At 45.3% G+C, this 8962-nt stretch overlaps 1 pseudogene; it reads left to right on the top strand.

Moving 5' to 3' along the window:
- The first annotated feature begins 3777 nt into the window (after window positions 1-3777).
- LOC147417366 (uncharacterized) lies at window positions 3778-4375 on the top strand (annotated as a pseudogene).
- Window positions 4376-8962: the final 4587 nt, after the last annotated feature.

Raw genomic sequence — 8962 nt, forward strand, 5'->3', positions numbered from 1 at the left:
GGCAAGAAAAAGGCAAGAAAGAGGTCACCCTCTTCTCCATCTTCTCAAATTCTTCATCTTTTGAAGAAAGTGATGGTGCAACCTTTGAACCATTAAAGAGAAGAGGCCATAGGAAATCCTATTCCGCATGGAAGACATCGTCCAAGCTCAAGAAATGGAAAGAGGGATGGAAGAGCATCTCATGGAGTCCTCTAAGCTATGCCATATAGGTATGCACTTTCAAAAGTCTGCCAGACAATGGTGGTCTAGCCTACTGGCCAAAAGTGAATCTCCACGAACATGGAAAGCTTTAAGAGCTTCCATTATGAAGCAGTTTTTGGCCATCGATGCCAAAGACAAAGTACTCACCGAATGGAAAAGCTTAAATCTCTCTCCTTACAAATCCATTCACAAATATGTAGACAAGTTTTGGGACCTACAACTCAAAGCCATTGTCTTCAAAAAGTTGGATTTTGGAGAGCAAAAGCAACATTTTGTGCGGGCTTAACTGAAGAAATGGCGGAGTATGTCAACTCCAAAGGCCACGCACCATATCGACGGTTATACACCATACTATGGTGGCCTCTCGAATCAATTTCCAAAAGGGGGCTAAAAGAAATTCTAAGCCCACGGAAAACAAGGGTTCCAATGAGCCTAAGGGGAAGGACAATGTCCAAAAGTCTCGTAAGGGCAACTCCAACAAAGCTAAAGAGAAGGGAGTTTATAAAGGCAAAAATAAACTCTCTCCCGAAGAGCTTGAGCATTATCGCAAGGATAACCGTTGTTTCAAGTGCGGCGAGCAAGGGCATGCATACCGCGCTTGTCCTCAAAGAACACCCACCATGAACCTCCTAGAGCTACCTTGGTCAAAATCCAAGAGGAGAAAATTCACCACAAAGGATCTCCTCTATGCCATGCTTGGGGAAAGGTAAGAGAACAAGATTCTTCTAGTGTCTTTGACCCTGGTTCTACGGGGGTTCTACTCCCAATTTTATATCTATAAAGTTGGCCACCAAGCTAGGCATACAAGCCTATGAGATGGGAGATGTCCTACCCACAGATGGTGCTTTCAAGGGGCAAGAAGCTTCAGTCACTCCGGTAATCGGGAAATTGAGGCTCCATGCCCAAAGTTATGTGGACAAAGAGGACTTCTTAATCTCTCCTCTCAAGCATGAGGATGTAATCCTAGGGGCACCATGGTTTGATCGCATGGCTGCCAATGTTAAATTCCCTAAAAGGAGAATCTTCTTTTAGTTCAGGGAAAAAGATATGTATATAGATGCTAAGGAAATGGGTAACACTATACCCATTGTACATACACAAGCTTTCAACAAGTCAATAAAGAGCTCTATTTCTGTGTACATGATTTTTTTTAAAGATTCTCAAATTGAACCTAATGTTTAGCAAAAGAAAATATACACAATCAAAAGGAATTAGAGTTATCCAACTTTCTCGAGGGGTTTCAGGATGTCTTTATTGACGACATCCCTTGTGATCTACATCCTAAACAAGGTAGTGATGACCATGCAATTGAACTTCTTCCAGGAAGTTCACCGCCTAACAAATGTCCTTATAGAGTTTCTCAAGCTCAACAAGAGGAGATTATGTGGCAAGTGCATGGGTTAGTTGAGAAGGGCATGGTTAGGCCTAGCTCATCTCCATTTTGTTCTCTTGTGCTACTAGTGCAAAAGAAAGACGGCACATATCATATGTGTGTCAACTATAGAGCACTAAAAGGATCACTATCAAAAATAGGATTCCCGTTCCACGGGTAGAAGACCTATTTGATAAGCTACAAGGGTGCACCCACTTCAGTAGCATTGACCTAAAAAAGTGGCTATCATCAAATAAGGATAGTTGATCAAGACATTGTAGAGGCCACATTTTGCACTACATTTGGTCTTTACAAATACATTGTCATGCCTTTTGGCATGACCAATGCACCAGCCACATTCAACCGCTCGATGGAGAAGCTATTGAGGCCTCACCGGATCTCTCAAAGCATTTGAGGTCCAATGTGATGCTTGTGGTGATTGCCTTCAAGTTGTTTTCCTTCAAGTAGGGCACGCCATAGGCTATGAAAGTCAAAGGCTCGACCCTGTTGAGCAAGCTCTAGGCATATATGAAAAGGAACTCCTCGCAGTTCTACATGCCTTAGACTCATGGAAGCACTATTTATTGGGGACTCCTTTCATTCTACGAACGGATCACCAAAGTCTTAAGTACTTCATGATGTAGGACCAAGATCTCGACAATCAAATGAGGTGGGAAAATTTCCTTTCGCAATTTCATTTTCATATTGCTCACATTGCTGGCAAGCATAATCAAGCAGCCGATGCACTCTCAAGATGGCAGAGAGTGAATGCGGTTTCCGCAGCAACTCTCAATGATCTATCTTCTATGATAGATGAGTATGCTATTGATCCCGATTTTAGAGATGTGATTTCAGCCCTTGCACTAGGGAAGAAAGAGGAACCATTTACTTTACAAGATGGTTATCTTCTCTACGGCAATAGACTATGTGTTACTAGCTCACTACGTGAGAAAGTTATGTATGAATCTCATGCTCCTCCTTATGCAGGTATAGAGGATTCAGTCTACCCTAAAGGGAATTGAAAACATTTTCTATTGGCCTACCATGAAAGCAAACATACAAGAGTATGTTTCTAAATGTGTGGTATGCCAAAGACTAAGTTTGAAAGAGGGAAGCAACTTGGATTGCTTCAACCTTTGCCAATCCCAAATTCACCATTGGAGAGCATATCCATGGATTTTATATTTGGATTGCCTAAGTCTATCCATGGGAATATGGGAATATGGATGGTAGTAGACATGTTCAGTAAACAAGCTCATTTTATACTTGTCAAAAAGACTATCAAAGCCCATCAAATGGCAACCCTCTTCATTTCAAAAATCTTCAAGTACCATGGCTTGCCAATGTTCATATTGTTGGATAGAGATCCTAGAATGAAAATAATTTTTTGAAGGGTCTCTTTGAGAATTTAGGAACATGGCTAAACTTCTCTTTGGCCTTTCACCGCAAACGGATGGCCAAAGTGAAATAGCTAACCTAACAATTCTCGATCTACTAAAAGCCTATGTAATGGAAGTAGATCAAAGATCCCAATGGGATAAGTACTTACCCTTAGTGGAGTATGCCTACAATAACATTGTACATACTTCCACAGGAAAAGCACCATTTGAGGTAATTGAGGGAAGATCACAAAGTCCCTGCTACTTAAGGTACACGGGAAGATCTTCACTGCAAATGAGTATAGCCGAGACCTACAAGAATTGTCAGGCCAAGGGCAGGGCCAAGGGCCAGGACGGACATGCGGTCAAGGGGCGCTATATTTAGGGGCTAGGAGTCTATATATGGCACGGTTGGGTGGAGAGTTGCATGGTCCAGTCCCCCGCAGTCTTACACTGGTATCAGAGCAAGGTGGAGAGGAGGGGCAGCAGGGAGCTATGGAGGAGGGAAGCATGGCGTTCAACTATGCATGGCGTTCTCTCTGGAAGCATGGAGATCTCTCTCTCTCTCTCTCTCTCTCTCTCTCTCTCTCTCTCTCTCTCTCTCTCTCTCTTCTCTCTCTCTCTCTCTCTCTTCTCTCTCTCTCTCTCTCTCTCTCTCTCTCTCTCTCTCTCTCTCTCTCTCTCTCTCTCTCTCTCTTCTCTCTCTCTCTCTCTCTCATTCTTGTGATCGGAGATCTACACAGAGCTCGGGGCCGAACTCCACGTGGGACAGACCGCTTCTATGCACAAAGTCGCGATGTTCGACATGCACGAAATCGGACCTGCATGCTTTCTGCAGCTTCGCCTTGGCCTAAGGGGGGGTTTTCGTCACATGATGGAGGTGGCTAGAGCAGCGCATGGATCGGCATGTTGGAGTTTTTCCCTGTGTAGTTTATTATGCCGCCATCGCTGAAGGTTGTTTATTTTTTGCCTCGTTTAGGGGTTAGCCAAAGTGTGGGCGCCTAGGGTGCCCATGGGGCACTCCTAGGGCCTTGTCCCACACATGGGGTGCCCAAGGGGTCCCGGAGAAGCCGGCCCACCCAAGGTTGCATGCAACAATTGCAGGAGCCATGGATGCACGCAATGTTCCATAAGGGCCATTCACGGACTAACTGACCGGTTTTCTACGATGCATGAGTGTCTGGAAGAGCGGCAACGGTGGTTTTTCCAAGGTATGCATGCAGAAGTGCTAGGGAAGCAAGGCTTCAGTTCAACATGAGGCTATGGAAACATGGTTTCTACCTTTTCCATGGATTTCCAATCGAATGCCCGACATCACTAGCGGACGCCGATTCGAGGCTCTTTAGCGCTTTGATGGAAGCTATACACCACCATGATATGAAAAAGCATGGCATGCGTGCTCATGCATCATGCAGGAGTTTGACAACATAGCAAGTCGATTCATGTGATACAGCAGGTACGCACGAAATTTTGTGGCATATTTTGTTTGCACAACATTAATGTTTCGGTTGAAGATAAAAATCAAGCATGGTTTGAGTACACCACTCCAGAGTTAACCCTTGCAACTTTTTATCATGCATGGCATGTATATACTTACAAGGCTTTCATTTTTTTCCTGCTAGCATTTGGAGTATGCTAGGAGCATATTCATGGGGGACATTTTTACAACTGTATGGTATGACCATTTCATGGAGGTGCATAGGACGATTTCTCGTTACAGTGCGGCAGTATAGGCAAGGCCTATAGTTTGTCATGCAAATTTCTTTCTCGCCTATCTTTCATTGGCATAGCAGGAAAAAAGTGCTCGGCAAGGCCAACCATTTATCACATCTGCAACACAGATAGGAGTCTCTTTGCTTTCAATAATCCAGTTTTGCCGGTAGAATGTGTTGGCAATGAGGCCAAAGATAGTTATCTGAAGCATGGCTTCTCTTGAGTACCTTAAGGCAGGGCCAAGGGCCGGTTTTTCAATATCCCAAGTGACACGCTTGGCCTATTACTGGATTTGTTGAGGGCAGCAAGTTGCTCGGCATGGCCGACTCCTTGTCACTGTTTTTACAAGCCGACATAGGATGCTTGCCACAAAATACTGGTTAATTTCAGTTGAAATTGCTCGACAAGGTCAAATATTTTTGTCATGCTATTGGCAGCCACATCAGTTGGCCATTAGGACTACCCGATTTAGGTGAGCAAGGCTTCTTTTATGCATCTTGCATGGACTCCCACGTTTGGCATATGCTATGAGCATACAAACTGGGGACGGATTTGACAAAATGTTTGCAGATTCTTTCATTCCGTATACGACGGATGTATATGATACAAGAGGGCGAATATACATATGCGACAACTCTCTTCGCACGGCAGATTTGGCTATGAGCCACCTTTACGCGAGCTTTTCTTTAGAATTTCATGACAACTGGTTGTAGCAACAACTACCAGGTTAGCCAAGTTTAAGTTTTTCTTGTTTTTTTTTCCATGTTTACACTTTACTTGGCAATTACTGTCATTGTGCAAAGCAAAGTCAATGCTAAGTCATTTTCATACAATCACGGCCTGCAAGGCAGGTAGATCAAGATGTGTGTTTTTCTGTTACCTTCTCAATGAGAGAGTCATAGAAAAAAACTTGTTGCATGCTTATAGGATACGCTGCACGTTAGGTATAAGATGCACACGAGCATGGCGTTCAACTATTACAGTCATAGTCGTTCAAGGAAAGTTCCGTAGGTATGCTATGCTCTTCTTCTCTCTAGTTCTCTCTCTTTAAGGGGAATCATGAAAATATTTAAGAAGCTTTTGATACGTGTTTTGCTCGTGAGTCAGCCTGAGCCGAGGTGTGCTCTAACTCTTAGCTAGCACGTGGCTAAGATGCTACTCAAATATTCTTCATCGGTTCGTCATTGAACACTAATTTGCACAAGGGCTATGAGCCACACGCTAAGAGCCATGGTCAGGCCAAAGGTAAGACCAACTATTGGCATTCTTTGGGTGTTTGTTTTCAAGCGTGAACAAGTCTACCCAGGGAAGTATACATCGACGTTAATGGACAAGCAAGGGTCTTGTCATTCAGGATGTTTACAGTGTCATTTTTGCACTACCTGTTCTCAGCGCGACACTCAAGTTGAGTTTTTGAAATCTTCAATACTGATCTCTACAAGGAAGTATAGATGCAGCAATCAATTGAGACAGTATGGTTGTCCACAGGATCTAGGCAGTTCACTTGTGTGGATTTCCTGCTCTCTCTATAGCAACTACGGAGTGTCTATGGACATAGTGTTTTGGGGTACGACCGGCGGGGTGACTGCTTACATCATCCCATAGGCTTTGAGGATCACAGTTTGATCTACCCTTGAGGATCACAGTTTGATCTCTCCCAGTTAGACTTTCAAGGAAAGAATTCCGCAATATACCACGCGGTAGCAGGACAAACTCAAATTTTTAAGTTGATTCCCAATCAGTATGTACACGGTTAACTATGTGGTTACCGTTAACTTCTCTTGAGCAGTTTCTACAACGGGTCTTACCAAGGGGTTTGACTACGTAGATTTTAACCAAAGGGGTTGGATTGCAAAGGCAAAACACACGGTTCCTAGTGCAATATTGTTTGTTTGTTTAGGTAGGAGTGTGCTCCTCTCCGTTTGCGTAGAGTAAGTGAACATTACGTTCAAATCTCCAGGTACACGTCTATTGTTTGGTGTTATTCCATTTTTTGTATGCTTTGCTTGTTTTTTTTCAAGACGTATAAGTACGCTTGAATGTTGCAGAGCCATGCCAAGGGCATGTTGGCACAAAGTATTTTGGGCCAAGTGTCCAATCTACCTTTCTGCCTTATGCTGTTACCAACCTACTTATAGGGTTCGATTTGGCACATGTTGTCACAATGGGGATACCCACATGGTCTAGGAACTCACAGGAGTTTGTTTTAGCCAGTGTGGAGCATGATAATGAGGGTCCCTTTCACTCGGTTGCCAGATTGGCGTGGTTATCCCCACTCTTCTTCACACTTACAGGTGGACAGATTACGTGGCATTATGCCCCTCCTCGGTGGTTTCTCCTCCACTCGTCACACCGACCACCATGAGATCGTTTTAGTCGAGTTGTCACTATAGTGGCTCTCCTCCTTACATTCAGCTTGTACACCCCACGTGATAGGCTATTTTGGCATCCGCTGGGGATTATATTGTACTTAGTAATATACAGCCCTGACTTTTTCCAAAAAAAAAAAGGGAGAGAGAGAGAGAGAGACGACACGGCACGGCGGAATTCTGCACCCAGACGCATTGGTCCAAAAGACCGGCGCCCTTCCAGTATTTCTTTATTATTGACTTGTCAAGGTACAACTCCCGAGGATCTTCTGCTCTCAGACTCTGCGTCCAGATGCTCTACAGAGTGAGGGGCCCAAGGGTCCTAATAGATAGTACAAGGGATGCCAAAAGTAGAACTCCAAAGCATCTACTCACAAAAGCTAGCATAGAAACTGTCAAGGGGAAATCCGTATAGCCTATCACGTGGTACAACCAGCTTAAAACGCGGAAAATCTGTACAACCCTGCCACGTCAGCATCGGTACAATCTGCCACATCAACGCCATTTACTGAAATCAGTCTCAAAGTTCAAGCTTTTGGTTTTTATGGTTTTAGGCCCCTCAGTCGGTGCTCCACCAGCTGGGTGGGAACTAGGATTTAAAAATCCCTTATTCCTTTCAATTGTATGCCCCTCGGCCATTCTTTTTGGGTTCAGACTTTTTCTGTTTTTCGAATTCGGTTCTCTTGTCCTCTCGGCCATTTCTTTCCCCCTCTTGAAAGATTTGTAATCACCATCGATTACACCTGCAAAAGAAAAGCAATAGGACAAAAACTTTCTTCAATAGACACTAACTCTACGTACTCATGCACAAGACTACACAAATCCAACACTTCTACAAAGACATCAGTCACTAATCAATCACATTTTTGTCAAGGGTCTCAGATTGAAATCATGATTATTGTAACCATTTATCAATCACATCACGGAGCCACCCACCACTCACCTGAGGTAGTAAAACTACCTTCGGGAGGGTGTGGGTGTCTTGAACCAAAACGCGGACAATAGGTATACTTGCTGCCTTGGCAACAACAAAAGCTATCGTGCGAGGTGTCTCCAAGACGGTCCCAATCTCGGAACCTATCCTGGAAAGGAGTGGGAGGTACTCTCTCCTTAGGCGAGGGAAGCAGACTGAGATGGTAGGTCTGCCTCCTTAACAAGAGCATCGGTAGCTGGATCAAAACCATGGCGCCATTGCCAAAAATGAGCTCTAGCTGCTCGGATGGCTAGGGGGACTCATCGCAATGACCTTGGATGCCATCTCAGAAGTCTCAAACTGAGTCTAATAATAGCCACGCCTGAGAAGCTGAACATCGATGATCTTTCCCACCTCTGCTAAAAGGCGGGCCTGGAGGAGATCACGCACCTCCCCTTTGCTAGGTCAAGCTCGCTTGCTTTGTTGGCAAAAGAGCAAGTCGGATGGTGGGCTCGGCGGGGTCGGGCGAGGGGACTTCTTCGGAGTCCCTCTGTGGCGGGGCAGGATCCATCCGTGTCTACTACTGCTAGCGGGGATGGTGACGATGCGACCTTTGCTGCTGTGAGTCCTTTCTCTGAGGGAGACCTGGATTACAGATGTGTGGGGAGTACGGATAGCGCAGGCTACGGATGGCAACGTGCAAAGAGGAGGGGGTAGTGCGTGCAGCCGGTGGGAGTGCGAGCGTGTGGGCGCAACGGGTGCAGGGTTAGGGCGGGCAGAGCGTGAAGGGAGAAAGGGGGCAGCGAGGGCGACAGGGAAGGGCTGCAGGAAGCAAGGGCGATAGGGGTAGGGAAGTGCCTGAGAGGAGAAGGAGAGGGTAGTGCGAGCGGGCTGGGGTGGGGGGGAGCAGCGCACTCGAGGAAAGGGGGGGGGGGGGGGGGCAGCAGAGCAGTGAGACACCAATAAAGTCACTAATTTCTCTTTTGAGATTTTAGGGATATTGACGGGGTGATAG

The sequence above is a fragment of the Adiantum capillus-veneris genome, unplaced genomic scaffold (assembly GCF_014529385.1).
Source record: "Adiantum capillus-veneris isolate H3 unplaced genomic scaffold, ASM1452938v2 Hic_scaffold_263, whole genome shotgun sequence".
NCBI lineage: Eukaryota > Viridiplantae > Streptophyta > Polypodiopsida > Polypodiales > Pteridaceae > Adiantum > Adiantum capillus-veneris.